This window comes from Poecilia reticulata, chromosome 3, assembly GCF_904066995.2.
Source record: "Poecilia reticulata chromosome 3, P_reticulata-male-v2, whole genome shotgun sequence".
Classification (NCBI taxonomy): Eukaryota; Metazoa; Chordata; class Actinopteri; order Cyprinodontiformes; family Poeciliidae; genus Poecilia; species Poecilia reticulata.
In genome coordinates, this window is record NC_088832.1 from 237,294 (window position 1) to 255,707 (window position 18,414).

The 18,414-nt window shown below is 37.0% G+C and overlaps 2 long non-coding RNA genes across 2 annotated transcripts in view; both read left to right on the top strand.

The window, feature by feature from the left end:
- The window catches only part of LOC145550988 (uncharacterized), a 180,878-nt gene that overhangs the window by 150,932 nt on the left and 11,532 nt on the right, over positions 1-18,414 (top strand). The window lies entirely within an intron of this gene.
- Positions 1,836-7,680, top strand: LOC145551025 (uncharacterized). Its single transcript, XR_014086776.1, has 3 exons — positions 1,836-4,246; positions 4,363-4,444; positions 6,484-7,680. It is a non-coding gene; the product is annotated as an uncharacterized LOC145551025 (long non-coding RNA).

Sequence of the window (18,414 nt, forward strand, 5' to 3'; positions counted from 1 at the left end):
TTGGCGGTACTACATATGCGGTGTGTTGGCGTCATTACAGTATTTACTTACAGTACACCACTTTAAAAGATAATTACATGATTGAAAAGGTAAATGTCCAATAAAATACTGGTATCTACAGAGGCCAGCTTTTTTTTTTAACCGTTTTTCTGAAAGAACAGTAAAAAAAACAAAAAAAACTGGTGTCTGTAGCTACCAGAATTTTTTTCATCGTTCTTTCAGAAAAACAGTTATTACCGTTCTTTCGGAATAAAGGTAAATTACTGGCAGCTTTAGACGCCAGTATTTTACCATTCTTTTAAAAAATGGTGTTGTGGTGTGCTATGTAGAAATAGTGGAATAAGCAGGCATCAGACTTAGCTCAGCTTCAGTTCTCTCTTTACTCGCTTCTTCTTCTTCTTCTCTCTCTATGTATTATCACATACATAGTCAGAGCTCCCCCTGCTGTCCTTTCATGCAATAACAAGATATAACAATTTCCCTTTTCCTGAAGCAATTACTTACATGTAACATTTGCACTGTATAACTGAGAACAGGAAACTAAGTTTGTAAAATTACTATTTCAGTAAGCCAACAGTAATATGAAAAGTTTACGAACCATATTAGCTCAAGTAGCAACAGTACATTAAATGAATATCAGCATTAGAATAAAATTACCAGTTTCACTGTTAACCATAAGCATTACAGTATGAACATTTAAACCTATTTATTTGTACTGTATTTTACTTTAGCAGAACAGTAGTAATCTTTACTTGTCTTACAGAACACTAATACCATTCTGAATAGGAGTGATTTTCATTAATTTTCACTTTATCTTACAAAACCTGTCAACCATCTTGGTGCATTTCTAGATCTCTGACTTCTTCTAAGGACAGCAGCAGGTTCATTAGTGTTTCCTGGCAGTGCAAAGGTATCAAACACAGTATCACTGTTTTGTTTTGAACCAGCTAAGGTTTGTTTTGGGAAGTGCGCAAGTTTTGAAGCATTCCACTTGCGTCTGTCGCTTAGTAAGAAAGTGTTTTGTCCAACTTTTTTTATGACAGTCCGTGGTTCTGTAAATCTTGAAGATCCTTTTGAAACGAGCTCAGGTCTGCGAACACGAACAGTGTCACCCACTTTGACTGTTGGTACTTTAGCTCTCATTTTCTTGTCTGTGTATACCTTCATTTTATTTTGCTTTTGTTTCACCCTCTGTTGTATTTGGGCATGTGTTTTGCTTTTCACTTCTACTGGGAGTATGTTTAACTTGGTGCGCATCTTTCTGTTTCTCAGTAGCTCAAATGGGGTTACTCCGGTGGTTGCATGAGGAGTAGCTCGGTAGTTGTGCAGAAATTCTGTTACAGCTTCCTTCCATGAGCTATGCCTTCTTTCAGATGTTTGTATGTACTCTTTAAGTACTCTGTTAAATCTTTCCACAGCACCATTTGCTTTAGGGTAGTATACACTGGACCTTAAGTGCTGTACCTCTCGCTCTCAGAAAAGTACTAAATTTTTCCCATGGTTTACTAGGAAATTCAACTGGAGTGAGTGGAGCAGGAGCAGTTATGGCTACCTTATCACTGAACTGGCAGTTAACACAGGAAGCAATGACAGAATGTACAAATTTGTCCAGTTGTGGCCACCAGAAAAGTTCAAGCAGTCTCTGCTTGGTACGGACAATGCCTTGATGTCATTCATGTGCCAAGTCAACAATTCTGGCAGGATACCACGTTAGAGAGCAATCATTTTATAGCGTTAACACCGGTGCTGTAAGTGGTCCGGTATGAAACAAGGGTGATGGAACCTCACAGCACTTTTAAATTTCAATAATCAGAAAGCAGAAATGGTTTCCATTGTTTTAAAAGGTTTATGTCAGTCTGCCTTTTCCCTGTCGATACGCTTCCCGACCGCCCTGCACCTTAGGGGCTTAAAAAAAAAAAGACGTTCACATTGCGCAAAACTCTGAAACAGGAGAAGAGGGACATAAAACGGAGCGACTAACTAGATGTGAATTATGGCATAAAAACAGAGAATCCGACGCTGAACAGTGAAAAATCAACACATTATGTGAAAAAAATCATGTGTTGATTAGGCGGCGCAGCAGGTGATGAGATTACTGATGGTGAGCATCAATAAATGATAAAATAAATCTAGCAACAGGAAAAAAACTAAAGTGGACATAGCAATAAACCAAGAGAGGATAATACTAATAAAAGGAAACTAAATGGAAATGAATGAAGAACAAAATGCAAGAATAAACTAAGAAACTAAAGTAAATACAGAGGAATAAACTGGTATGGCAAGGTCTTTCGAGCAATAATTAATACAGAGGACTGTATGGCAAGAATAAACAGACACTATTTCCAGATAAAAGGTAAAATAATATTGTTGAAGTGCCATGGGTTTGTTGAGAACACATCTAGTACTGAGAATAAATATATCTTACAGACCGTAACAGCTTCTGATCACTTATTTATGTTTTTAATTAGATTTGATATATTTATTTCTTCAATATTAATTTTCATGTCAGTGTTAATGTCATGAGGCTGATGACTCCATGACACTTTCAATTTGACTCATTAGGATTTGATTAAGAACCAGATTTGTTCTTTGTAATTTCTGTCCAGTAAAACTATTAATCTATAAATCAATAGACAGGTCTATATAAAGATATAATCCATGCTTCTGTCTCATATTTGTATGACATTAAAAGGACCTGGAACTTTTGTTTTTCCACTGAAATCTCTGGTTTGCACAATAAATGCCATGACGGTGAAATTTTATGGATGATACTCTGATGTCCCATTCTCCTGAAGGCAGCACAGAGCTGCACCACCAGAAACCAACAGAAACACTGAAGAGAAGAAGAGCTATGATTAATGTAGTTACAGTTCTATTCATGTTTTAATGTTGCAGAGCTCAGTCATTTTGCAAATAGTTCAAAGTTTAAACTGGCATTGTTGAACATCTTTTATCTGGTCATTTTGTGCAAGATTTAACAACTAGAAAATGGCACAGAATAAGAATATTTTTTTCCACTCTGATTGGCTGCTGTTAGGCCTACAGATTTTAACTTGAATGTTCATTACATTTTTTGTAGACGCCTGTGAAAATATTTTCTATTCCCATGACTTTTTTGTTCTCTGGTAAATTATTTTTGACGATAAATACACAAACAAGCATACAAATCAAAACATCTACAATAGTGATAGTAACATTAATGATAAAATAATGGTCAGTGCAAAGTAGCCTGCAAATTCTTTGGTGGGGGGCAGTGAGGGACATGGATAAAGGCTAGGGGGCGCTGGCCCAAAAAAGGTTGAGAAACACTGTTCCAGACACCCCTCCTGTCCCCCCAACACGAAGGTATGTGAAAGGTAAAACTTGCCACGAGGAGCGAGGTGAAGGACCGTAAGGGCGCTCAAGTGTATGCGAAAATATCATCGGCGCGCCGCCCCCTCCAGACGGGGTTTTGACGCCCCCTCTGGTGCAGCGCCCCTATGCGTTGCATGCGCTGCATGCCCACTTTTTGCGCCACTGGTTGCCATCATGCAGTTGACTTAATCTCAATAATATGTGTGGATTACTAATGTAAGTGTGCATCGAATTTGATCTTTTCAACAAGTAGTAAGCTATTTATTTAATTAATTTGTTAACTTTACAAATCAAAGAAGTTATATGAACAAACTGGGAACATCCATATGTAATTGTATGAAGATCATCATCTGTACATGTTCTGATGGTAATGAGCAACCCAGGTTTAGGTGGATTTATAGAATATTCATCTCAACAATGCAAATATGCCAAATGCCTAACTACTAAAAAGGTGGAGCCAAGAACAGCAAACCAGCCTGTGAGTGTTTACTGCAGAGAAAGAGAAGCTTGTGTGATAGTTACAGAAACTATCACACAAAATTTGTAAAACCTTTCTGGTAAAAAAAAATATTTAAAACCTATTTTCTTTCATATGTCAATGTCAAATGTCACATTTGTAAGAACCGTGGCTCCTTTATTTTTCTAGCAAATTTCAAAACAACAAAGTTGACTGAAGTGCTTTAAAGTTTCACCAAACTACATGAAATAAAGTGAGTAAAACAGGAAGCTTTGATTTAATGTTTTTTTCTTCTATTCTCCAATTTCTCCATTATTTGATGTTATTTCAACTGTTACCTTCATGTTTTCTCTGTGTTTTTTTCTCACCATACAAGCTATATCTGATCTGTGGTTGGCTGTGATTTCTTCTTGGAAGAGATAATGCTGCCATCAGGTAATAATTCTCACTCTCCTGCTATTAACTTTTTACTTCCATGAATATAGAAAATAGTCCTAAATCAGTTCATCTGTTTCTTCTTGTGTTTCTGCTCTTTCTTCTCAAACCTCCAGTCAATCATGGCAGATGGCCTCTTGTACTGAGCCAGGTTTTGGTTCTGGTTCTGGTTCTGCTTTAGGTTTCTTCCTGTTAGAGGTGAGTATTTCCTCTCCACTGTCAGTAAATGCATGCTCTATATGAGGCATGGCTGTACTGATTGTTGCTGTGTGTTGGTCCAGGAGAAGTGGATGCTGCAGATCACTGACTCAATACAATCTGCTGGGTTTCCTTAGATAGAAACTTTGTAACTCATGTGAATAATAAACTGGGCTTAATGCACTGTTTGATAACTAGGATTAGTTGGAATGTATGGGGGATTGAACTGAAAAGTTTTTCTTATAAAGTGCTTCAAAACTACATACGTTGTGAATTGGCACATTAAAATTAGACTGAATTGAATTGAAGGGAAATTTCTAAGTGAAAAAATCACATAGAGACTTGTGTATTTTGATATGATCATCACTGTTGAAGCAGCTCTCTGTTCAATGAAAACACAAACATGGTCGGGGTACAATAGAACCGAGCCAACTGGACCAGACTGGACTGAACCAGACCAGACCTATTATGAAGGCTCTTTCAGCAGTGTAAGAGCCTTCATGACTGTGACTAGAAAACGTTGTATTTAAAATTTTTGTGGCATATTGATTTTCGTAGAAAATAATTTAAAGACGACATCTCCATCATGCCTGACCAGACAGTGGTGACTCACTCTTTCTGAATCACAAGTTTTCTCATCAGGGAGGCCTCCCTTCCTTCTCAGTGCTTTAATCTTCCACAACCAAACTGCCCCCTCACTGTGCTCCTAACCTAAAACAGTCTCATTTACCTCCTAGGACTCATATACTTGAATCAGCCTCCTCTTATTTTCTCATGTCTCGTGTCAACAGTCCTTGAGGCCAAACCCGGTGTCTCTCAAGTAGGTAATCAAGTTATTTTAACAAAGACAGACACCATTAGTAGCAAATGTGAGGCTAGAAAGCCGAATTTGTTTTCTACTGTGTCTGAACTCCTAGGCTCAGATTGTAAGTGGTGGGGGAGGAGGGAGCGACCTTAGTGTTAAGTGGGAAAAAATCTAATTCAAAACTCTGAAGCTTCTATTATGATGAAGTTAGACCTGCTTTGCTTATATGCTTGTGTTGGAGCTATATTCACACTTTGTCAGTGCCTGCATTCTCACCGGTCAGTTTTAATTGAGACTATCATTGCCCAACAATTTTTATTCAGTTTTCCTTCTGCACATGTAAAGGCTGGGCAGTATTTTTCTTTTCTATTATGTTTTACATGTCAATCATCTTAGAAATTATAAAGTAATCAAGTAATAAAGTATTTTATCTGATTTTGCTGTCATATGATTGAGGCTGGTGTTGTTCTAGATCTGATTTTTGTTAACCTCACTCTTTCACCCAGAGCTAAAGAAGAGAACAGGGACCAGCTCATTGACTGCAGAGTTAATCTAAATGATTCCACAGCCTCTTTTGATTGAGCCCATGCTGGATGTGTAGACAGCGGCTGCCTCAGCTTTGTCTCTGCCTGCTGCTTGGCTTTCAGCGAGCTAACGCTGTTGTTGTGTTGCTCGTTACACCTGACTGTTCTCATCAGCTCACATTGTCATCTCATTAGGAGCTGAATCTAATGAAGGTCACTCTTGTATTATAGTCTCTCTGAAAGCACCCTGGCCTGACCTCTGACCTTTTTCTACCTACAGCCAATCAAGATTTGTTTATTACCTCTTTCCTTCCTGCTTTTTTTGGTCCTGTGGTCAGACTGACCATGTGATTGGAAAGAACTGACACAAACAGGAAGAAAATGAAGAAAGAGGAAAAGAAAAGTTTGTATGTGTGTTACTTATTAAAAAGACATTTGTAAAAATAGGATTTAAATACAGCTCAGGTATTATTTTGTTAAACTTATAATTTTACTAAGAACAATTTAGTTCTGAAGGGGTGGGGTGATGTGTGTGTGTGTGTAACAGTGGGGGTCACAGGAAGGGTGGAGGTGAGGATTAGAGGGCAACAATGAGTTAAATGTTCCCCATCCAGACCACATGGAGGTCGAAGCATCCCCCAAGTGTCCATAATTTGTCTGGAATAATTGTATGTGTGTGTGTGCATGTGTGTGTCTGTGTGTGTCCACAGCTCAGGCCTTGGTCTATGGAAGTTGGATGTGAAGGGGCTCTCCAGAGAGAGTGGAGGACCCTCGCTGTCAGACAAAAATCTGAAGAGACCTCCCACTAGGCGTCAGCGGTGAGACCCAGCAGCTCCAGTTATTCACAGCACTGAGGAGAGCTGCCTGCCTCAGTCCACAGGGATCTTCATCAGTTCTGGTCACATGGAGCAAAAATGTAGAAGTGCCAACCTGTACATGAGACTCTCAATGTTACAACATCAAAATTGATCTTCTGAATTGAACTAAGCTCAGAAGATGAGCTAACACCAGCTTTAGAAAGTCTTCTGTAAACACAGAGAAATCCGGTTCTGGTGCCTGTTTCCAGGCAGAGACACCCTGTACAGAGACACAGGACAAACAACATGTCCACACACTCTATGGACACTATGGAACATTTAAAGACACAGTCATGTTTTTAGATTGTGGAAGGAAGCTGGAGTACCTGGAGAAAACCCATGCATGCACAGGAAGAAAGGCTCCAGAGCAGGATTCAAACCCACAACCTTCTTGCTTTGTGTGACCATCTTCTCCACCGTGTGGGCCAAAATTCAGAGATGTTCACTTTAATTAAAAAATATCTGATTATAACTTATAACATTCCAGGAGTATTACTACAGGTGTTTTTATTAGAGGTGAAGACTAGATGAGATTTATGGAGGGGTGTGAAGAAGTGACAATATGAGGACATGAAAACAGTGGAGAATGTTCCTTAGCAATAAGCAGACTGCTGAACTACGCAGCTGCATTCATTTGTCCGGCATTGCATCACTTCACGTCGTGCACTGCCCCCTGATGGACTGATACGTAATGAGCCCAAAACAGTCTGGTCACAAACCGTGTGTTAATGAACACCTACATTTCACTGACGTTCAACTTTTATCAGATGTCAAACTTCTTTAAATCTTCCAAAATAACAGAAACCCAGGTTGAGATAGTTATACTCATTTCAATTTGAAACCACACATTTTTACTAAATATGAAGATGCAGAGTTTGAAATCCAGATCACATCCTACATCAACTTCTCTGATGTAACCATGCATACAACTTAAATTAATTCATTAATTAATACACTGATTAACAAATTAATCAATGCATTGATAAAAATGAATCCATTGCAAATAAACATGTTATCTAGAAAGTCAGCCAAGAAAAGAGATACCACAGCATGTCTATTCATTCAATTATGTCTTTTGCTTATTATTTTTATTATATGTATATACTTAAATCCTTATATATATATATATATATATATATATATATATATATATATATATATATATATATATATATATATATTAGTCAGACCTAATGTAGAAAGGTCTGACTAAAATGTTCCTGCCCATGCACTATTTTGTCACAGGTCTTGTGACAAAATGGTGATAAAAAAAATATGATTCCTCCACTTCAGTGACACCTGACAGAAAAAACATGGTCATATTGGTTGCTGAATGTGTTTTGCAACACTTGATTTACAAACACAGCTGCTCACACACACGTGCTCCTGTAGCTCTGTGGCACATAAGACTGAGTGGGCATGTCCCGACACGTGTGGCAGGCAGTCCAAGCAGTGCAACAAGTTCGAAAGCTCTTGTTTCCAAAAGTTTCTAATCAAAGCTTCCAACAAAACTTTGTTGGAAGCTTTCTGCTGGAACCGTCCTCTGAAAGCTTCCAAAGCTTGATTTTGTTTGAGTGATGCAATTGCGCCATCAGCTGTTGTAAATGTACAATGACAAGACAAGCAACCACACACGCATACCTAAAATCACTTTGGAGAGACAGTTAAACTAAAAGTCGTGTTTTGGGAGGCAGAGTACCTGGAGACAAGCCATGTGTGACCGGTGGATTTCTGCGTTGTGTGTGTTGTGTGGTGATCAGACAAACCACAAGACATCAAGTCTGGGATTGGAGGCGGTCTCCGTTTATTTAATCTGTCAATCGGGAGATATTAGCATTAGCACCTAGCATGTGCTCCAGTTCTCCAACCCGATCTATACAAAATAATAGTTAGCATGCATCAAATGATATAAAGGTGTAATAGCAACTCAAATGAAAATATCCAAACACTTATCATTAATACAGAAGGAAAAATAAACATTTGAACAATATAAATGAAAGGATTACAATAGATTATAAAACTTGCCTCTCCCCAGTGGAACGAATAACAAAAGGGGAGAGGAAATTAATAACTTAATATTTATAATAGTCCTGGAGGACCCTGAACAAAAGAAGAAGAAAATAAGGCGGAGTTGGAGGACCAAACCTCTTATAGTACACAGAGGAACACAGCAACAGTCACTGGGAGAACATGCAATGCACTCAGGACCTTCTTGCTGCAAGGCAACAGTGCTACCAACTGAGTAACCCTGAGGGCTGCTTCACAAAACTGGGATTACAAAATCCAGTATAAGGGATAAATCCAGGTTTAACATAGCATCATCAGTTCATCCTGCTTTTGTCCATTTCACAAAGACCAAACCAGAGCCAGGAATTGCAGCTATGTAGAGCCAGGATGAAGTAATTCAGGTGAATGCATGTAAACAGATTTCTTCAGCATGAGATTGATCATAGATCCTCTGATTCTACAGTAGATAAACTGTGTACACCGTACCTCACACCATACAAACATCTTTTGATGAAGGATGTATGGGTTTGCAGTACTTTATACGAAAGAAGGAAAACTACTTCTACAATAACAAATAGCCCAAAAAAAATGAAAGCCCAAAATATAAAATTCCAAACTGTTCTTAACTAAAAGAACATCATTCATACCTGTCATGTTTTCAAATAAGGAACTTTAACCTAATGAATGAAGTCAAGTCAAGTGGAAGTCAAGATTGTAACATATGAATCTGACAGCAAATTTGTTCATGTTACTTTCTATTGTTACACATTTTGTAAACAAACAAAAGGACAAAATCAAATATAAGAACATTTTGCGTTATCTGGGAAGTATGTGGATAAAATGTTGACTATGATGTGCAAACGTATGCTAATACTTTATTAATACTTATAGTAATATAAGAATTTCCGGGCTCTGACCCAGGACTCCTGGGGCTCCTGGTTGTTGTTCTGAAGTGACAAAAGCTGCTTAGTTATATTTATTTATCAAAACTCTCATGAGTTTTAAAAATGGCTGGAAAAAGACTGGCAGGTACAAAGGAGCATGACCATTCAGGTTTTTATAAGATAACATTTTTAAATTAATTCAGTACTGCACAGGGAGTCAATGAAGAGAGACCATAACAGGAGATATGAGTTTGTTCTGTCAGGAAAGTGACCCTTAGACTGGCTTCCAGTTTCTCTGCTGCAACCGTCCTCTGAATGTCTATGTGGCTTTCTACACTGGCTGTTGTCTCCGCTACTGATGCAAAAAGGCAAAGATGCTGGAACTTTGTCAATGTTAATGTCAATTTATTTATAAAGCACTTTAAAAACAGCTATTCGCTGCACCAAAGTGAATACCTATTCACTTTTTTTGTCTTGTAACAATTATTTTCTTGTCTCGTAACAACAAAATAAAACTATTCATAAAAACATGGGAATTGTTAGTGAAACAAAATTAAATTTGACTGTGATTGTGTATTTTTAGGGGTCAGGTTTAGAGAAGATCAAGAATATTCTATCTCTCAAGTGTTTTTGGGACACCTTGTGTGATTGTGTGAAATGCTGGTGGAATACCAAGGCAGAAGAGATATGGTCTCTGTTCACACTGTTACGAGACCTTCAGGTGAACTTCCAAAAAAAAGTTAAAGGTTTCTATAGGAGGAACCTTGAAATGTATTTGATAAAGAGTGTCCAGCATGAATGCTTACTGACTAAGAACTTGCTTTGATAATGAACCTGCAGCTCTTTAACAGAAACCCAGGTTGATATACTGACGACATGCATCATGGACGCCTCTGTTTCTCAATGCTCTGTCTTTGTAATCAAGAACAAACAGACAGAACAATCCTATTTGAGCTTGTTTAGCCTCACATAGCTGTGCCCTTCACCTGAGGGACAGGCCCGGGAGTGGAGGGAAGGGTTACTACATGATGTGTCATTCTGAATCCAATTTATGTAAAGTATAACAGCACAAAACACACACACACCCTTCTGATGACATAGGAAGAGTTTCTTCTTTTGAAGTTGCCTGTTTGCTTTTTATGCTACCTTTAGGATAACCTCTGACTTCTGTGACATAGGCAGAGGTTACTTTGGTTCAGCCTGAAGGCAGAAGTGGGAAGACAGATATGGTAGTTAATAAAGATGATCCATGTTGTAAATTTATGTAAGTTTAATCTGATTTGTTTTGTCAAACATGGCAATGAGAACATGAGAGGCTGTAGCTCGCAGAATGAACACAGGTTGAAACATCTCACAGATGGTCAGCAGCATGGAAACCGTTTCTCTTCATTACCTTTCACTACATATTCTGTTGCTTTCTGATAAAGCAACAGAATAAAGTGAATCTCTAAACGTTACAGCACTGACAGGGTGGTGTATATTTTTCTTAACTGTGGCTAAAGCTGCTGCTAGCTGGTTTACTCTCCAATTGGAGTCTGTTTATTTTATACAGAGTGAGAGAATGGTGAATTGACAATGAGTAATAACAGCTATCTAAGACTTAAATGCTGTTATTAACCTTACCTTTTATTGTATCTTTAAGATAATGAGTATTCGTGAATTTTTCAGTCAGGTTTCCCGAGGACTGTTGAACTGAGGCCGAAAGCGCCAAGTAGGTAGGCATTCACAATCGATCTGCACACGGATCGTTCTCTTTCCTGTTTATCGACCAATAGAGAGCTGGACATAGAAGGCAGCCCACCTCATTAACATAACGATGCAGCGAGAAAACAATACAGAAATAAATACAGAAAACAATACAGAAATAAATACAGCAAACGGAAAAGGGAGAAGTAATAAAATCAAAACAAAGTATATATTTATTCTTCTATTTATATATTTATTCTTTTATTTATATATTTATTCTTTCATTTATATATTTCTACTTTTATTTTTATATTGATTCTTTTATTTGATTATTATGTTGGATATATATTTATTATTTTATTTATATATTTATTATTTTATTTATTATTATGTCAGTTTTGGTCCTCCATGGTGGGCATCAAGTTGAGGTCCAGCCTGCATTTTGTCCCGACGAGTTAAATTCAATTAAATTCAAGAAGAAGAAGAAGAAGAAGAATTTTTTTTTTCCGTTTTTTTTTTTTAACTTTATTTAAACAAGGTAAGTACAAACAAGAAAGGCAAATACAACAGTGGAACTCTGTAGAAGGCATAATAGAGGCAGATTTCAGAGTGAAAATACAGAGATTGCTAAGGAGAAAAATGATAACATATCATTATGACAATAATAATAATAATGAAATTAATGAAACAATAACTGAAATAGCAACAAGGGGATTTATATGTTAGGATAGATTGACGGGCAATTCCATTAATAATTCAGTCAGGTCTTCAAATGATCCAATACATTTCAGAGATTTCAAATATAACTGGAATTCAGATAAAAACTGTTTAAAAATTGGAGATGATCTCAGCATTCTTTGTTTATGAATAAAAAATGTGGCCAAACAAAATATTAGGTTACAACATATTTCCATTTTTTTGTTTTCCAATAACACTCCAAAGGTTACCATATCTCTCGAAATAAATTCAGGAAGTGCAATTTTTGATTTGATCCACTTTTCTAAACAATTCCAAAATATTTTGGTGTGATTGCAGTCATAGAAGACGTGGTCTATTGTTTCAACATCACTTTCACAAAATGAGCATTTATTGTCATCAATATTAAAGCGAATTCTTAGTAGCTCTTTTGAGGGGTAAATTGCATTTAAAATTTTAAAATGTGTTTCTTTAGCTTTTGGTTGAATGGGGAGTTTAATATAAAGAGTTCTCAACCTTTCAATTGTTATTTTATCAAACTTGGAAAGAATGTTATTTTTATTTATTTTCCTAGGGAATAAAGTCTCATTTAAACAGTTTCTAATTGTGTGGTTATTGAATTTTGGATCAGTGAGTGATATTCCATTAATTAACAAATTGGGTAGTTGTGGGGTCATCGGATTATATGTTATTATATTTTTAAACTGATTAATAAATTGTTTTGGTAAGGCATTATATAATTTCATAAACTCAACTTTTGGGGGAAAGAATTGATATTTTGCACAGAATTGTACGTAGTTTAGCATGCAACCATTAACATCCATTAAGTGTATAATAGACCAAATATTCTTTTCCATCCAATCTTTGTAAAATAAGGATTTGTTTCGATGCAGGATGAATCTGTTATTCCATATGATAGAGCCGTGTGGCGAGTAGTTGTGTACATAGAGCATCTTCCAGTATAGTAATACTTGTTTATGGAACTCTGATAGTTTAATGGGCAATTTATGTATATTGAAATCAGCTAGAAGTACAAGTTTTAAACCACCTATTTTGTTAAAAATATAATTAGGGACACAATACCAAAATAGTTGAGAATTTTTAATCCAGGATTTTAACCAGTTAATCTTAAGAGTACCGTTAAGACATTCAAAGTCAATTACTTTCAGACCGCCATCTTTGATTTCTTTGATCATGTGACCTTTCCGTAGGTAGTGTGGCCTGTTTCTCCAAATAAAGTTCATGTTCATTTGATTAATAGTTTTAGTTAAACTATTTGGGACAGCAGTGCTACAAGTTGAATAAATTAATCTTGATAAACTTTCCATTTTTGATAAGTAAATTCATCCTAAAATAGAAAGGTCTCGTTGGAGCCATAAGTTTAGTCTGGATTTACATTCTTTAATCTTTTTTTCAATAGTTACGGTTGATTCTTGGTTTTTGGTTATTACAGTACCCAAGTATTTAATTTCAGATTTAACTGGAATGCTAGATATTTCTTTTAGGGAAGTGTCATGAATAGCTATAAGCTCACATTTCTTTAAGTTTAACATTAGACCTGAAGCCTCTGAAAAGGATTTAATTTTATCAATTACAATTGGAACTTGCTTGTAATTTTTTAAGAAAACGGTGGTGTCATCTGCTAACTGGCTAATGATTAATTCTGTACCGAAAACATCTAATTTCTCAATGTCTTCACAGTTTTTAAGATAGATCGCTAACATTTCTGCAACTTAATTAAAGAGAAATGGGGAAATGGGACACCCTTGAGGAATTCCAACATCAATGTTAAATCTAGCTGTGGTGCCCTGAAGCAGTATTACACAACTATTAATGTTTTGATATAGGTCTTTAATTAAGTTAATAAAGTTTGCTCCAAAGCCTAGATGCTCAAGAACTGAGAATAAGAATCGGTGTTCCACCGAGTCAAAGGCCTTATAAAAGTCAAGGAAAAGGATAAAGCCATCATCTTTAATCATGTCTCTATATTCAATCAGGTCCTTTACCAGTCTAATGTTGTTGTGGATTGATCTTCCTTTTAAGAAGCCAGACTGTGATTCAGCAATAATGTTTGAGATTCCTGTTTGGAGACGCATGGTAAATATGTATGTTAGTAATTTATAATCTGAATTTCTGAGTGTAATTGGTCTTCTATTCTCAATCAATCTTGGGTCCTTTCTGGTTTGGGGATACATATAATAAGTCCTTGTTTCATTGTAGTAGGTATAGTATGACTTTTAAAAATATCTGTAAAAACTTGATGTAGTAAAGATTTTATGTCTTCCCAAAAGTGTTTATAAAAGTTTCCTGTGAGTCCATCTGGACCTGGTGCTTTGTTTAATGATAAGCGATTAACAGCCTTATCAAGTTCTTCTATTGTAATATTGTTGTCACAAGTTTGTTTGAAATTATCTTCTATTTTAGGGATAAATGTTTCAATTTTTTAAAAAAGGTAAGAGATTTTTGTTCTGAAAATTTGGAGGTATACAAGTTGTTATAGAATTTAAAAACCTCTGTTGATATTAAGTTTGTGTCATTGGTTTCAACATTATCTACTATTAAGGAGTTGATAGAATTCTTCTTTTTTCCAAGTTACAAAAGTAAGCAGTGTTTTTTTTCTCCTTCCTCTATCCATCTCGCTCTTGATCTAACAAAAGCTCCTTTAGCCCTTTGAATATAAATTTCATCCAGTTTAGATTGGAGGAGTTGTACTTTTTGTTTGTCTTCAATTGAGGGGTTGGGTTTATTGCAATATAGGTTAAGTTGTTGTATAATATCAAGTTCTTTTTTTTGGAGTTCTTTTTTAATTCGTTTACTGAATGAGATAGAAAATTGTCTGACCTTGTACTTTAGGAATTCTCATTTTTGAACAGAACTATTTAGTTCTTCAGAGTCCTTAATATTTTGGATTAAAACTTTGATTTTTTGGCAGTAAGTGTCATTTTTAAGAAGACTGTAGTTAAATTTCCAATATTTACTTGTGCCTGGTTTCCTGTTTTGAGGTTTCATTTGTAAGGAAATAAGGCAATGGTCAGTCAACGGTGCAGCAGAAATATCTGAGTTGGTTTCATTGGTTAGTAATTCATTTGTTACAAGCCAGTGATCAAGTCTTGATTTGCTATTTGAACCAGACCATGAAAATTTGATACAATTGGGATTAAGATGACGCCACACGTCAACTAGATGTTGTTCATTACAAAAATTGTTAAATGTTTTGTTTGGGTAACTTGAGTTATGTTTAGAAGGCCACTTATCATAAAATTCATCTGGAACAAGGTTGAGATCTCCACCAATTATAACATTGTTTGTTGAGTAAAATGATTTTAGCTGGTCTAGATGTAAGGCTATTTCTTCTAGCAATAATTTGTTTTGGTTTAGATTATTGTAACCATATATGTTTAATAAAATAAGAATTAAGTTATCTAAACAGACAGTGAGAGATAACCAGTGGCCATTTTCATCCTTTTTATTTGAGATAATTTGACCCTGGAAGTTTTTTAAAAGAATAGCGACCCCTGCTGATCTTGAAGAGCCATGACAAAAATAAGCTTCATCTCCCCATTGTTTAGACCAAAAGATGTTATCTTCTTGTTTCGAATGAGTTTCCTGTAGGAATATAATATTTGCATTTTTCCCTTTACAAAATAAAAATAAACTTTTCCTTTTAGTCAAATCTCTTAGACCCCTTGCATTAACAGAAATAAGAGAAAGTTCACTTTTCAAGTTAAACATAAAGGATTAATAAAATAAGTAAAACTGAACAGTATTGAATGAGTTTTACCTGAGAGGAAACTGAACTTTAGGTAGCAAAAACTCCTGAGCTAATAAAATTATCTGAAGTCAGAAATTATCATGAAGAACTATGAGCTCCTAAGGAGTAACTCGTTGTCCGTTGATAAAGGCATATGGACCTTTGAACACCGCTTTTATTCCAGCTTTCCGTGCTTGCTCTACTTTGGGCCACACAGCCAGTCGTGCTTCACGGTCTTCTTTGGTGAGATCCTCAGAGAAACGGATGTTGAGCTCCCTGCAGATGGGGTGTTGTTTAGTGGATCGCCAGAGTTCATCCCTGAAGATCCGACCTGTAAACTGCACAATGATCTGCCGTGGGCGGTTGGTGTTGTTCGGGCCAAGACGGTGCACAGTGTCGAGAATAATGTCCATCTTCTCTTTCCAGTGTGGCATAACCTGCTTAATGAGATTCGCGACTTTCTGTCTTGTGTCTTCCTCCTTTTCCTCTTTTAAGCCGTTGATGCGCAGATTCCATCTTCTTTTATAGCGCTCTGTTTCTGCCGCTTTCCTTTCAAAATCTTCGACCTTCTTTGTCAGCACAGCGTTTGCGGTTTTAAGTTGATCAATCTCATCTTCCATCTTTTTATTTCTATTTTTACAATCTTGGATTTCAGCGCTATTGAACTCCACCGCTTTAGCAATGTTTGCAATAGAGAGCGTGTTTCGTTTCAGTTCTTCTCCAAAGTTCAGCATCATTTTCTGTAGATTTTCAACTGCTTCTAAGATTATGGTATTTGATGCATTGGAACTAACCTCCTCGTCTCCCTTTGTCTTCTTATGTGGTACTGGGGTCTTACACGGTGAAGTTAGGGCATTTTTAGTCCCTTTGGGATCTGTGTCTGTGTCCAAGGAGTAGTCGTGAGTTAGTAGAGCTTTGCTGTTAGCTTTGTTGTTAGCCATTATCGTTGTTTAACTCTTGCTTGTAATTAATTTTCCGGTTATCCCTGGACTTTTAAGTCATTAGTTCACGATGATACTCCTTGGTGTCAAATCCGGACTTCATAAATGTTCAATTATGTTCTAATTAGGAGCTTGCTACCAGGAGCTCATTACTACGCATCCGCGGGGAGGTACCAAGATGGCAGACTGACAAGCTGTGTCTCCGAGAGCTCCACATATGACCAACTTTCCGACTAAGTAACGTTGCATATTTCCACCCGAAAGTTCATGATGGATTCCCAGAAGCTCACAAAGAATGCAAATTCCCGAACACCAGGACTTTTGAAACAGCAAGAGACACAGAGACCGATGGAACATGACTACGCTGAATCTCAAATACCCACGTTACCGAAGCACGACCGTGATGTTGATTCGGCTCCCTCAACTCTGAGCAAAGAACCGACTGGTAAGAAAACCAAGCCAACAGAAGTCAACACAGAGACGCAAGTGTCCAACAACACTATTCTTGAGGCAATAATGAGTTTGCAGACAAAAATAACGAGAGTGGAGACGCAATTAGAAGATATGAGAGAGCAAAACCGTCAAGCTAGCACTATGATGGCTAACCTAGCAAAGGCAGTGCAACTGAATACGGTTGAGCTAAAGGAATGCAAACAGAAAGTGGCTAAACTGGAAGCAGCTAACGGACAGTTACTGAAAGAAAATAATGAGATCAAGGAGAGATTGCGGGAACAAGAACGATACAAAATGCGATGGTGTCTCCGTCTAAGAGGTTTGAAGGAGAGCAAAGATGAAAATATTAGAGAGACGGTAATAACAATTCTACAAAAAATTGCCCCAGTTCTGGAGGCGAAAATGGAGGATGCTGTGGATGTTGTGCACAGGCTAGGAAAGAAAGAAGACAACCGAACCAGACAGATCATCATCATGTTTGCACAAAGAAGAGTGAAGGAGGAGTTGTGGAGACGAAGCAAGAACTCTGCAACGTGTAAAACTGAAGGCATCAGTTTTGCTGAGATGATTCCAAAGGAAGATCTAGAAGTAAGAAGACGTCTCTGGCCTCTTATTGATCAAGCAAGAAAGGCTGGCAAACGGGCCTTCTTCAGGGGTCCTCATGCTTATATTGAAGGTCGACGCATAAATGACAAAGAGCCACAAGTGGTCTAGACTTAATAAGACTCTAAAGGTGGAAATTGTAGTAATGGTCTGGTAGCTCTAAGGAAGGCTGTGCTTTGTTGGTCGATTATTCGTCCTCAGTTTTCAGCTTTTACAGTTTGAGTTTAATTACAGTTCATGCTTAATGTTAAAGTTTCATTTGGTTCATTAAATGTTAGGGGCTTAAAAGACTTGGCATAAAGAAAAGCTTTATTTTTATTTTTCAAGGGGCAAAAAGCTAATTGTTTATTTTTACAAGAGACTCATTCTACAGAAACAGACTCTTCATTCTGGTCAAAACAATGGGGCAACAAGATCCTGTTCAGCCACGGCTCCCCAAGATCCGCAGGCGTGGCCATCTGCTTCAACAACTTCCCAGGAGATGTCTTGGCCCACCGGACTGACACAGAGGGTCACTGGTTGACAGTCGTGGTAAAATTTGAAGATGTTTTTGTTATATTGATTAACGTATATGGGTACAATAACAACAATCAGAACCTGTTGATGTTGTTTCATTTATCCAATGTCATTGCTGATTTAAAAAGTCGATACCCTACAGAATTTTTATTAATGGGAGGAGATTGGAATCTGACCCCAAACGAGTGGCTGGATAGATGGCCCGCTAGGATAGAGAGTCCCCAATATAATAAAATCATTAACGATA